Source organism: Papio anubis, chromosome 7 (assembly GCF_008728515.1).
Source record: "Papio anubis isolate 15944 chromosome 7, Panubis1.0, whole genome shotgun sequence".
Lineage (NCBI taxonomy): Eukaryota > Metazoa > Chordata > Mammalia > Primates > Cercopithecidae > Papio > Papio anubis.
In genome coordinates, this window is record NC_044982.1 from 54044738 (window position 1) to 54059737 (window position 15000).

Genomic DNA, 15000 nt, shown 5'->3' on the forward strand with positions numbered 1-15000 from the left:
CTTCCAAGACTAAACCAGGAAGAAGTTGAATCCCTGAATAGACCAATAGTAGGCTCTGAAATTGAGGCAATAATTAATAGCCTACCAACCAAAAAAAGTCCAGGACCAGATGGATTCACAGCTGAATTCTACCAGAGGTACAAGGAGGAGTTGGTACCATTCCTTCTGAAACTATTCCAATCAATAGAAAAAGAGGGAATCCTCCCTAACTCATTTTATGAGGCCAACATCATCCTGATACCAAAGCCTGGCAGAGACACAACAAAAAAAGAGAATTTTAGACCAATATCCCTGATGAACATCGATGCAAAAATCCTCAATAAAATACTGGCAAACCGGATTCAACAACACATCAAAAAGCTTATCCACCATGATCAAGTGGGCTTCATCCCTGGGATGCAAGGCTGGTTCAACATTCGCAAATCAATAAACATAATCCAGCATATAAACAGAACCAAAGACAAGAACCACATGATTATCTCAATAGATGCAGAAAAGGCTTTTGACAAAATTCAACAGCCCTTCATGCTAAAAACGCTCAATAAATTCGGTATTGATGGAACGTACCTCAAAATAATAAGAGCTATTTATGACAAACCCACAGCCAATATCATACTGAATGGGCAAAAACTGGAAAAATTCCCTTTGAAAACTGGCACAAGACAGGGATGCCCTCTCTCACCACTCCTATTCAACATAGTGTTGGAAGTTCTGGCTAGGGCAATTAGGCAAGAGAAAGAAATCAGGGGTATTCAGTTAGGAAAAGAAGAAGTCAAATTGTCCCTGTTTGCAGATGACATGATTGTATATTTAGAAAACCCCATTGTCTCAGCCCAAAATCTCCTTAAGCTGATAAGCAACTTCAGCAAAGTCTCAGGATACAAAATTAATGTGCAAAAATCACAAGCATTCTTATACACCAGTAACAGACAAACAGAGAGCCAAATCATGAATGAACTTCCATTCACAATTGCTTCAAAGAGAATCAAATACCTAGGAATCCAACTTACAAGGGATGTAAAGGACCTCTTCAAGGAGAACTACAAACCACTGCTCACTGAAATAAAAGAGGACACAAACAAATGGAAGAACATACCATGCTCATGGATAGGAAGAATCAATATCGTGAAAATGGCCATACTGCCCAAGGTAATTTATAGATTCAATGCCATCCCCATCAAGCTACCAATGAGTTTCTTCACAGAATTGGAAAAAACTGCTTTAAAGTTCATATGGAACCAAAAAAGAGCCCGCATCTCCAAGACAATCCTAAGTCAAAAGAACAAAGCTGGAGGCATCACGCTACCTGACTTCAAACTATACTACAAGGCTACAGTAACCAAAACAGCATGGTACTGGTACCAAAACAGAGATATAGACCAATGGAACAGAACAGAGTCCTCAGAAATAATACCACACATCTACAGCCATCTGATCTTTGACAAACCTGAGAAAAACAAGAAATAGGGAAAGGATTCCCTATTTAATAAATGGTGCTGGGAAAATTGGCTAGCCATAAGTAGAAAGCTGAAACTGGATCCTTTCCTTACTCCTTATACGAAAATTAATTCAAGATGGATTAGAGACTTAAATGTTAGACCTAATACCATAAAAACCCTAGAGGAAAACCTAGGTAGTACCATTCAGGACATAGGCATGGGCAAAGACTTCATGTCTAAAACACCAAAAGCAATGGCAGCAAAAGCCAAAATTGACAAATGGGATCTCATTAAACTAAAAGCTTCTGCACAGCAAAAGAAACTACCATCAGAGTGAACAGGCAACCTACAGAATGGGAGAAAATTTTTGCAATCTACTTATCTGACAAAGGGCTAATATCCAGAACCTACAAAGAACTCAAACAAATTTACAAGAAAAAAACAAACAACCCCATCAAAAAGTGGGCAAAGGATATGAACAGACATAAATGTTACTTTAATAAGTGATTAAGAAAGATACATCATGAACATATCAACTCAATGATTTGATTACTTGTAACCTATAATTTTAACAGGAGGAAAGAAAGGACAAAACCAAGACCACAAAAAGACTTAATAAAGACTGCAGTCATTTAGTTGAGCCCAAAATGCAATGTCCTTTAGATCATGAAGACAAAAAACATAACAGGATATTCATTTAGCATCTATAGCTGATAAAAGTGCCCCCTGAGTCACTTTGGAAATCTAGAAAATATAAATTCTAGCTATGTCTAAATATGAAAGCAAACAACTAAAATCAGGTAATACAGGTTACATTTGTAGTGCCCTTGAATCCATTATTATACAGTCATGTATCACATGATGTTTCAGTCAACAATGGAGTACATGTAAGACAGTGGTCCCATAAGATTATACCATGTTTTTACTGTACCTTTTCTATGTTTAGATACACAAATATTTACCATTGTTACAACTGCCTATAGTATTCAGTCCAGTAACATGCTGTACAGGTTTGTAGCCTAGGAGCAATATGCTATACCTTACAGCATAGGTACGTAGTAGGCTATACCATATAAGTACACTCTATAAAGTTCGTATGACAAAATCGCCTATCGATGCAATTCTCAGAAGATATCCCTGTTAAGTGATACATGACTGTACAGGTAAAACATATGAAAAAGCCTTTCATAAGAGAGTATTTTGTTCTAAAACTGTACAAATAGGAGGGTGAAGCAAGATAGCAGACTACTCTACCAGTCATCCCCTCTTCCCATGCAATGACAGCAATTTAACAACTATCTACACAAAAAAGCACCTTCATAAGAACCAAAAATCAGGTGAGTACTCACAGTTCCTGGTTTTAACTTTATATTGCTTAAAGAGGCACTGAAGAGGTAGAAAAAACAGTCTTGAATCATCAATGATACCCTTCCCCCATCCCCTGGCAGTGGCCACACTCCATGAAGAGAGAATCTGTGTGTTTGGGAGAGGGAGAGTGCAGCAATTATGAGACTCTGCATTGAACTCAGTGCTGCCCTGTTATAACAGAAGGCAAAACCAGACTGAATTCAGTGGATGCTCGCCCACAGTGGGTGTATTTAAACCAACTCTAGCCAGAACAGAATTGCCCATCCTAGAAGTCAGAACTTGAATTACAGCAAGATTTGTCACCTCAGGCTGGAGTGTGCTAGGGCCCAAATAAACTTGAAAGGCAGTCTAGGCAACAAAGTCTGCAACTCCTAGGTGAGTCCTAGGGCTTAAATGGGCTCAGAGCCAATAGGACTATAAGCACATATGACCTACTGAGATATCAGCCAGGACAGCTAGGGGGGTGCTGACACCACCTCTCCCCTAATCCCAGGCTACACAGCTTGTAGCTCTAAAAGAGATCCCTTCCTTCTGCTTAAGGAGAGGAAAGGAAAGACTGGGGAAGACTTTGTCTTGCATCTTGGATACCAGCTCAGCCACAGGAGGACAGGACCCTGGTCAGAGTTGTGAAACCCCCTTTCCAGGTCCTAGCTCTCGGATGACATTTCTAGGTACACCCTGGGCCAGAAGGGAAACTGATGCCTCTATGGGAAAGACCTAGTCCTGGCAGCATTTATCACCTGACAAGTGAAGAGCCCTTGGGTCCAGGTAGTACACTGTAGCACTTGAGTAAGACTCTGAGACTTGCTGACTTCTGAGACTGTGCAGACTCAGCACATTCTTAGCTGTGGTGGCGATGGAGTGAGACTCCTTCTGCTTGAGAAAAGTAGAGGCAAAAGTAAAGGGGACTTTGTCTTGATCTTACACCATAGGTACCAGCTCTGCCACAGAAGGGTAGAACACCAAGTGGGTTTTGGGGGGCTACAATTCTAGGCCTTGGCTCTTGTATGGCATTCCTGGACTTTCCCTGGGCCAGAGGCAAGCCCACTACCCTGAAGCATGAGTCCCAGGCCAGACAGCATTCACCACAAGCTGATGGAAGAGCCCTTGGGCCTTAAGGGAACATCAGCAGTAGCCTGCCAGTACTCCCTGTGGGCCTGTGGTAGCAGTGGCCATGGGGTGAGGCTCCTCTATCTTTCAAAATGGGATGGATGAGTGGGAAGGACTACATCTCATGGTTCTAGTGCTAGTTCAGCCACAGTACAATGAACACCAGGTAGATTTCTAAAGTTTTTTATTTTAGTCCCTGGTACCCAGACAGCAACTCTGGACCCACCCTGGTCCTGGAGGAACTCACCATCCTGAAGGGAAGGACACAGGCCCAGCTGGCTTAGCCACCTCTGATTTTAGAGCCCCAGGACCTTGAATGAACATAGGCAGTAGCCAGGGAGTGGTTACAGCAAGTCTTGGGAGAGACCCAGTACTGTGCTGGCTTCATGTCTGACACAGCACAGTGCCAGTGGTGGTGACCCACAAGGGTGCTTGCATCACTCCACCCCCCAGCCCCAGGTGGCTCAGAACAGAGAGAGGGACTCCATTTGTTTGGCAGAAAGTAAGAGAAGAGAACAAGAGTCTCTGCCTGATAATTCTGGGAATTCTTCCAGATCCTGTCTAAGACCATCAAAAAGCAGTACCTCTATAAACCTGCAAGAACCACACTACTGCTGGGCTTGGGATGCCGACTAATGCAGATACAGTTTAGATCACAACACTGAAGTCCTTTCATACTAGAAAGCCTTCCCAAGAAGGACAGGTACAAACAAGCCCAGACTTGGAAGACTACAATAAATACATAACTCTTTAATGCTCAGACACAGAAAAACATCCAACAGTATGAATAGTGTCCTGGAAAAGATGACCTCACCAAATGAACCAAATAAGACACCAGAGACCAATCCTAGAGAAACAGAGCTATGTGTCCCTTCAGACAGAGAAATCAAAATAGCTGTTTAGAGAAAACTCAAAGAAATTCACGATAACACAGGGAAGGAATTCAGAATTCTATCAGATAATTTTAAGAAACAGAAATAATTAAAAAGAATCCAGCAGAAATTCTGGAGCTCAAAAATGCAACTAACATATTGAAGAATACATCAGAGTCCTTTAAGAGCAGAAATGATCAAGCAGAAGCTAGAATTAGTGAGACTGAAGACAGGCTATTCATAAACAGTCAGAGGAAACAAAAGAAAAAAGAAAAAAAAAACAATGAAGCAGGCCTACAGGATCTACAAAATAGCCTCAAAAGGACAAATCTAAGAGTTACTGGCCTTAAAGAAGAGATAGAGAAAGAGATAGGGGTAGAGTGTATTCAAAAGATAGTCAACAGAGAATTTCCCAAACTTAGAGAAAGGTATCAATATCCAAGCACAAGAAGGTTATAAAACACTATGCAGATTTAACCCAAAGAAGATTACCTCAAGGCATAATCAAACTCCCAAAGGTCAAGGATTTAAAAAAAGGATCCTGAAAACAAGAGAAAAGAAATATAACACACAATGTAGCTCCAATACACCCAGCAGCAGACTTTTCAGTGGAAACCTTACAGGACAGTAACATGACATATTTAAAGTGCTAAAGGAAAAAAAAAATTTTTACCCTAGAATGGTATATCTGAGGAAAATATCCTTCAAACATGAAGGAGAAATAAAAACTTTCCAAGACAAACAAAATCTGAGGAATTTCATCAACACCAGACCTGTCCTACAAGAAATGCTAAAGAGAATGCTTCAATCAGGAATAGGACATTAACGAGCAATAGAAACTCATCTGAAAGCACAAAACTCATCGCTAATGGTAAGTACGCAGTAAAACACAGAATATAATGCTTAACGGTGCTGTGTAAACTACTCTTAAATAGAAAGACTAAACAATGAACCAATCAAAAATAATAACCACAACAACTTTTCAAGACACAGATGGTACAATAAGATATAAATAGAAACAATAAAAAGTTAAAAAGCAGGAGATGAAGTTAAACTAAAGGTTAACTTGATAGAGTGTAGAGTTTTTATTAGTTTTCCTTTGCTTGTTTGTTTATGCAAACAGTGTTGTTATCAGTTTAAAATAACAAGTTATAAGGTAGTATTTACAAGCATCATGGTAACTTCAAATCAAAAAACAAAATAAATACACACACAAAAATTTTTTTTAATTAAATCATATCACCAAAGAAAATCACCTTCACTAAAAAGACAAAAGGAAGGAAGACTACAAAACAACCAAAGAACAAATAACAAAATGGCAGGAGTAAGTCCTTATTTATCAATAATAGCATTAAATATAAACAGACTAAACTCTCCAATCAAAAGGCATAGAATGGCTTAAGAGATTTAAAAAAATAGTAAGATCCCATGATCAGCTGCCTAAAAGAAACACACTTCACCTATAATGATACACAAAGACTGAAAATAAAAGGATGGAAAAAGATAATCCATGCCAATGGAAACCAGAAAGAGCAGGAGTCATTATACTAATACCAGACAAAATAGATTTCAAGACAAAAACTGTAAGAAGAGACAAATAAGGTTACTAATGATAAAGGGGTCGATATAGTAAGAAGATATAACAATTGTAAATATATATGCACCCAACACTGGAGTACCCAGGTATATAAAGCAAATATTAGTAGGGCCAAAAATAGAGATAAACTCCAACACAGTAACAGCTGAAGATTTCAACAACCCACTTTCAGCAATGGACAAATCTTCCTGACAGGAAATCAGCAAAGAAACATCAGACTTAATCTGCACTACAGACAAAATGGGCCTAATTTATAGAACATCTCATTCAATGGCTACAGATACACATTCTTCTCCCGAGCACATGGATCATTGTCAAGGATAGACTTTAGGTTAAGTCACAAAACAAGTCTTAAATCATTTAAAAAAAACCTGAAATAATATCAAGCATCTTTTCTGGCCACAATGGAATAAAACTAGAAATCAATAACAAGAGGAATTCTGGAAACTATACAAACACATGGAAATTAAACAATATGCTCCTGAATGACCAGTGGGGTCAATGAAGAAATTAAAAAAGAAATTTTAAAATTTCTTGGAAAAAACCATACCCAAACCCATGGGATACACTGAAAGCAGTACTAAAAGGAAAGTTTATAGCAATAAGCATCTACATCAAAAAGTAGAAAAACTTCAAAGAAACAATCCAATGATACACTTAAAGAACTAGAAAAGCAAGAGCAAACCAAACCCAAAATTAGCAGAAGAAAAGAAATAATAAAGATCAGGGCAGATATAAATGAAATTGAAATGAAGAGAACAATACAAAACAACTAGGAAACAAGTTGGTTTTCTGAAAAGTTAAACAAAACTGACAAACCCTTAGTCAGACTAGCTAGGAAAAAAGAGAGAAGACCCAAATAAAATCAAAGATGAAAAAGGAGACATTACAATTGATACAGCAGAAATTCAAAAGGTCATTAGTAGCTACTATGAGCAACTCTATGGCAATAAATTGGAAAATTTAGAAGAAATGGACAAATTCTTAGACACATACAACCAACCAAGATTGAACCATGAAGAAATTCAAAATCTAAATGGACTAATAACAAACAAGGAGATTGGAGCTATAATACAAAGGCTTCCAGCAAAACAAAACAACAAAACAAAACAAAACAAAAAGCAAAAGCTCAGGACCCAGTGGGGCTTCACTGCTGAATTCTACCAAACATTTAAAGAACTAATACCAATTATCAGGGAAATGCAAATCAAAACCACAATGCAATTCCATCTTACTCCTGCAAGAATGGCCATAATTTAAAAAAATAATAGATGTTGGCATGGATGTGGTGAAAGGGAACACTTTTACACTGCTGGTGGGAATGTAAACTAGTACAACCACTATGGAAAACAGCTGGAGATTCCTTAAAGAACTAAAAGTGTATCTACCATTTGATTGAGCAATCCCACTACTGGCACACACACGTTTATAGCAGCACAATTTGCGATTGCAAAAATAAAGAACAGTCCAAATGCCCATGAATCAACAAGTGGATAAGAAAATGTGTATATATATATATATGTATACATACACACACACTGTGGAATACTACTTAGCCATAAAAAGGAATGAAATAATGGCATTCGAACCAACCTGGGTAGAACTGGAGACCATTATTCTACACAAAGCAACTCAAGAATTGAAAACCAAACATCATATGTTTATAAGTGTAAGCTAAGCTATGAGGACGCAAAGGCATAAGAATGATACAATGGACATTGGGGACTTGTGGGGAAGGGTAAAAGGAGGGTGATAAAAGATATCTTTTGGATAAAAGCCTTTTTAACTGGAAATGGTGGGTAGGGTGGAAGTGGTGATGGTTACTGGGTACAAAAACTAATTTGAAAGAATGAAGAAGACCTAGTATTTGCCAGTACAACAGGGTGATATAGTAAAAAAATAATTTAATTGTTCATTTAAAAATAACTAAATGAGTAAATTGGATTGTTTGAAACACAAAGGGTAAACACTTGAGGTAATGGATACCCTATTTACCCTGATGCGACTACAATGCATTGCATGCTTGTATCAAAATACGTCATGTGGCCAGGTGCAGTGGCTCATGTCTGTAATCTCAGCACTTTGGGAGGCCAAGGCAGGAGGATCTCTTGAGCTCACGAGTTCCAGACCAGCCTGGGCAACATGGTGAAACCCTGTCTCTATAAAAAAAACTCCAAAATTATCCTGTGTGGTGGCATATGCCTGTAGTCCTGGCTACTTGGGAAGCTGAGGCAGGAGAATCACTTGACACCGGAAGGCAGAGGTTACAGTGAGCCGAGATCACGCCATTGCACTCCAGCCTGGGTGATGGAAGTGAAACTCTGTCTTTAAAAAAAAAAAAAAGCTCATGTAACCCATAAATATATTCATCTACTATGTACCCAGAAAAATTAGAAATTAAATTTTTTTTAAAAACCAGGCTGGGCATGGTGGCTTATGCCTGTAATCCCAGTACTTTGGGAGGCTGAGGCAGGCAGATCACTTGAGGTCAGGTGTTCGAGACCAGCCTGACCAACATGGGGAAACCTTGTGTCTACTAAAAACACACACACAAAAAATAGCCAGGTGTGGCAGTGAGCACCTGTAATCCCAGCTACTCAGGAGGCTGAGGTAGGAGAATTACTTGAACCCAGGAGGCGGAGGTTGCCGAGAGCTGAGATCGCAGCAACAGAGTGAGACCCATCTCAAAAACAAAACAAAAAAACCCATGTAAATAATAAGAATAGTAACTAACATTTGTTGAATGCTTACCAAGGGCTAAACATTGTACACAAAGCACTGTCAAATCATGTCTCATTCAGTCCTCACAGTAACTGTCTGCAGCAGATGCTACTATGAGCTACATTTTACGCATGCGGAAACTGAAGAACAGAGAAGTTAACCTACACTCAGTAAGAAATCAACCAACGATTTGAAGCTGGGCAGGCTGACCTTCCAGAATACACATGCTTTATAACACGTGTCACCCTGGATTAAGCATGTGAACTGAACTTCGGCCACACTAGTCACGGCAAGATGTAGACTTTTAGCAATGGACTCAAAATGCTGTATGCATAATGACTGAACAATAAAACAGAACAATCCAGTGAATCCTCAGCTCACAAATCACCAAGCCCTGTACCAGCAAAAAATGGAAAAATGTGTATTAATCTATAGTATCTTTGATCTAGATTTTATTTCAAGTATCATCCTTATTATAAAACATACTCACAAACATTTCCAGTAGTGCATCTGTTACTATTTGAACTATGTCTTCTGCACGGGTGATAGCTAGTGGGATGCTCTCTATTTTGCCTTCTGTGTGTCTGGCAAGCAGAAGGGCTGGAAGACTTGCAGCATATTTGTTTGACCTATGGAGAAAGGTAGTATTAAAATTCATGATCAAAATCTAGCATGTCAAAAACATGAAAATCTAGGCTAGGAGATCACAGTGCAAGGCAGCAAATGGGAAGTCCTACTGCTAAGGAAAAAAATGAACTCAATTTCCAAACAAACTTATCTTCTATGACAACCTACATTAAAAGAAAGCAACAGGTAATAATCTATAACAAACTAGATTTTTTAAAAGCAACAAGGCAGTAATCCAGCCAGATTTTTTTCTATACAACTTACTCAACAAGAAAATAAATCAGATTTGGAACACAGTGAATGGTTCTCAACCTTTCTGGACTTGCTCACCACACTGCTGAGTAAGAAAACGGGCATTTATGAGAAACCTACTATCTGCCAGGCACTATACTAGGTATTTCAATTATGTTTTTATTTAACTTTCAGAACTAAAGTGGTCATTATGATCTCACTTTGCAGATGAGGAAATAGGACTTAGAGAGTGATAAACGGCAGACACAGACTTCAAATGAGGTGTCCCTGACACACAGTCTGTTCCTGACATAGTCTGTACTCTCTCCACTGAAACAAGAGCCCAAATCCACCCTCCCACAATCCCTTTCACTAACTAAACCTAAAAGAAAATTATCTAAATAGGAAGAAAGCTTTGTGTAAAATTACTAGTGAAGTAGTCATGTATAATAACTTAATTCACGCCAGAACAAAGTATAGACATTATAATAACGTAAGCATTAGTTGAGAGGCCAGTTTTCAGATCACTTAAAGGAACCTCTTAGTCCACCAGCTGGTTATAAACAAAACACTGAAAACTACTGGTCTAAGTTTTTGGACCACAGCTAAATGCACAATGACAGCAGAGTAGAAGATTGTGGGTGATTACCCATTGTCAGATGGACAGTCCTCATATTTCCTTCTTCAATATATACTTTATGAAAATCAGTGATTTCACATATAGAACAAAAGCCTGATCACCAAGAGCATATGTCACCAGTGTTCAAGATGGAAGATTTAAGCTTAGATATCACAATTAGGAATTTGTAGTCAGAAGCTAAGACAGACCAACTACTGGGGCTTAGTATGTACACCTATACCTGAAAATGGGCCATAGAGAATGTGATGTGTATTAATAATAATCTCCAAATTTGCAGTTCAGTCCTTCATTCTATAGCAACTAAAATATTTTGGTAGTCTATAGAAGTCCCATCTTCTAGAGATAACGTAATTTAAGAGGCTAAAAAAGCACTGATTTTTATACACACACACACACACACCCCCACTCACCCACCCAGGGGGTAAATAAAAACTCAGATGCTCAAAAAGTAAAATTTATCACAAACTATGATAACTCCAAAGAACCACATTGTAGGTAACAGAATCCAAAGAGTAAAATTTTTAGAGGAGGATGGTGAAGTACGAATCCAAGATTGTCCCATGGGGGCTTTGGTCTAAAGTAAAAGAATATCTAAAGAATCTATGGTACTTCCCAGGTACTTTATTTCCTAGAAGGAAATAAAAAAAATTTCTTTAGATTGCTATCTTATTTTCCTCCATCAGCTGTGTAAATATAAGCAATTATTAAATAACATTATTTTGCATAATTTCTTCTTCCCTAAAATTAAAAGAGCAATAAACTTACAGTAGCAAAACATCTTCTTCAGAATAAATTCCAGTGATAACATATCCTTTTAAGTCGTTTCCTGCTTCACTAAAATCTTCTTTTGCTATAAATACATAGAGAAGACAGAAATCTGAAACCTTTATAATTGTGTATGCTATTCAACTGATGAAGAGATTTATAGATGGTAGTATTCCATTATTAATTAATTACAAATATAAATATTTAAGTGCAGAAGACTTACATAATTTAGTGGTTCCAAAATAAATCTGTATTCTCTTTATGGCATGGGATTACTAAAGAAATGTCAATTGATAGAATGCAACATGGTTTCCAAAACAAATGTACTTTAAATGCAATTCATAAGATTTATAGCACTCTAATCATAGTTACTGAATAAATACTTCTTGCCTTTTAATTTACTCCTATGGCAGAGTAAATGGAGACAGCTGTCTTATGTGTAGCCTGAAAAGAGAAGTAGGTATGTAAAATGACATGCAGATTATAACCATAAAATCTAAAAGTATCTATATGCATAAAAAAACAGAAGACTGAAAATTCTAGCCCTCTAACAGTGTCTGTGTTAGGGTTGTGCAATTATAAGGGATTCTGTGTCTTTTAAAAAAACAATTCCTACATTTTCTCTAATATGTTTTCATTAGTTTTGAACTTTAATTTGTATTGTCTTTTCTCATTTGTTAGAATGTACATATTCAAAATACAAACTATTTCTATAAATTTCTGAATACATTTTCATAAATAATAGCATACTCTGGATCTTGTTAATAATGACTATCCTGTAACCAAGAAGCAAGTCTGAATTAAATCACTGTAGACTAATGAGAAAAGCACAGAGGTGGACTTATAGGTCAAATTCTTGCCAAGTGAAGGCCAAATGATAGTTCAATTCATACATGAAAGATTCATAGCAGTCAAATAGAAAAATACCGATGGAAGAATGAGTCACACAGCACCTACTAGGCTAGGCATGCTGAACCCAAAGATCTGTACCTCAGCAGTCAGCACTACATTCATGATGTAAGCATTCAACATTGTCAACATCGGGTAACCACAAGATTATTTTCTTTAAAAAGGGTACATACTTTCCATAAGATTGAGCAATACTGTCTGTAGGAAAGCAAACTTACTAGAGTAGCTCAGTAGGCAGCACGGGGAACTCATTTACAATCACAGCTTTAATGAGAAAACAGGCCAGGTGCGGTAGCTCACACCTGTAATCCCAGCACTCTGGGAGGCAAGGTGGGTGGATCACTTGAGGACAGGAGTTTGAGATCAGCCCGGCCAACATGGTGAAACCCTGTCTCTACTAAAATACAAAAATTAGCTGGGCATGGTGGCATGTGCCTGTAGTCCCAGCTACTCAGGAGGCTGAGGCATGAGAATCGCTTGAATTTGGGAGAAGGAGAATGCAGTGAGCCGAGATCGTGCCACTGCACTCCAGCCTGGGCAACAGAGAGAGACCCCGTCTCAAAAATATATATATATATATATATATTTTAGCCCATGCTACATCAAAGTAGAAAAGACTCATAAGATTATAAACTAGAAATGACTGGGTGTCTGTACTTTCATTTCTAAAAGAAAACAGAGTGAAATTCCAGTCAATAGATAAACTATATCTAAAGCAATGACATAACAGAATCTGTTTCAGCTTCATTTTAGGTAAGTAGCAGTAGAAAAGTACACCATTATTTCCATATAATTTCCTCATACAAAAGACTCTCTACTTATGAATATGTCTCTTGAAAAGTCTCTTCATAAATCCATGTGTTTGTAAATCCTAAGTGACTCACAGGATGGAAAAATCTATGACTGTAGATCTCAGATGCATATTCATTTCCACTAAACTAGAATACATATTTTCCTCTGAACATTAAAAACCAGGCATATTCTCCTCCTTGCTAAAAACTGCATATATGTCAAAATATATGGCAACCTCAAATACAAGAAAGTACTCAATTATCTAAATAAAAAGATGCATAAAAAGCTTTTCAGCTACTATAAATATATTTTAATTGCATAAAATAAACACATTTATTTAGCAATATTGATTTTTTCTATCACATCTTATTGAATAATTATTTTTATAGACACACATATATACATACATCTGTTTTTTACTTCTGTCAGCAGGGAGAGTTGAGAACCAAGAAAACCTCAGTAACTAAAAGCACTCCTAACCCGTATATTATACAAACTAGATAAAAGAGATGGATAAACTCCTGGACACATACACCCTACCAAGACTGAACCAGGAAGAAATTGATTTCCTGAACAGACCAATAACAAGTTCCGAAACTGAATCAGTAATAAATAGCCTACCAACCAAAAAAAAGCCCAGGACCTGATGGATTCACAGCCAAATTCTACCAGACGTACAAAGAAGAGCTGATACCATTCCTACTGAAACTATTCCAAAAAATTAAGGAGGAGGGACTCCTCCCCAGCTCATTCTATGAGGCCAGCATCATCCTGATACCATAACCTGGCAGAGACACAACAAAAGAAGAAAACCTCAGGCCAGTATTCCTGATCAACATTGAAAGTCCTCAACAAAGTACATGCAAACTAAATCCAGTGGTACATCAAAAAGCTAATCTACCACAATCAAGTAGGCTTCATCCCTGGGATGCAAGGTTAGTTCAACATATGCAAATCAATAAATGTGATTTATCACATAAACAGAACTAAAGACAAAAATCACATGATTATCTCAATAGATTCAGAGAAGGCTTTCAATGAAATACCCCTTCATGTTAAAAACTCTCAATAATACTAGGCACTGAAGAAACACACCTCAATAAGAGCCATCAATGACAAACCCACAGTCAACATCATACTGAATGGGCAAACGTTGGAAGCAATCCCCTTCAAAACTGGCACAAGACAAGGACGCCCTCTTTCACCACTCTCATTCAACACAGTATTGGAAGTCCTAGCTGGAGAAATCAGGCAAGAGAAAGAAAAAAAGAGCACCCAGGCTGGGCGCAGTGGCTCACGCCTGTAACCTCAGCACTTTGGGAGGCCGAGATGGGAGGATAATGTGAGCTCAGGAGTTTGAGACCAGCCTGGGTAACATGGCTAAACCCCAGCTCTACTAACAATACAAAAATTAGATCTCTGAAAGGAGAATTATAAAACGCTGTTCAAAGAAATCAGAGAAAACACAAATAAATAGAAAAACATCCCAAGCTCATGAATGGGAAGAAACAGTATCATTAAAATGGCCATACTGCCCAAAGCAATCTACAGATTCAATGCTATTCCTATCAAACTACCAATGATATTTTTCACAGAACTAGAAAAAAAGTATTTTAAAAATCGTATGAAACTCAAAGAAGGTTAAACATTATTTTTTGACAGTGTTTTTCACGTAATTTTACATAATAAATAAACCTGTTCATTCTCTCTCTTTTGGATGCTGCAGGCGCCCTCTGTAACGTTTCAAAGTCAGTTTGAGGTCAAAAAGACTTAATTTTAAACTTGATTTTGGGAAGCCTATTAAATATGTCAAAAGTCTAAACCACTTATCAAAATAGATCACAGGTCGCTGTAAAATAAATCATTTGTTTAACCAAAGTGATAATTAAAAGGTTTTAAAAAACAAACAACTTCATTTGTTTTTTTTTT

General features: G+C 37.6%; 1 protein-coding gene and 1 long non-coding RNA gene across 2 annotated transcripts in view; one reads left to right on the forward strand and one right to left on the reverse strand.

Annotated features, from left to right (window-relative positions):
• The window catches only part of TXNDC16 (thioredoxin domain containing 16), a 118598-nt gene that overhangs the window by 82745 nt on the left and 20853 nt on the right, over positions 1–15000 (forward strand). The gene's annotated exons all lie outside the window — the stretch shown is intronic.
• LOC116275724 lies at positions 9054–12634 on the reverse strand. Its single transcript, XR_004184914.1, has 3 exons — positions 11371–12634; positions 9598–9736; positions 9054–9501 (listed from the first exon to the last, which is right to left on the reverse strand). It is a non-coding gene; the product is annotated as an uncharacterized LOC116275724 (long non-coding RNA).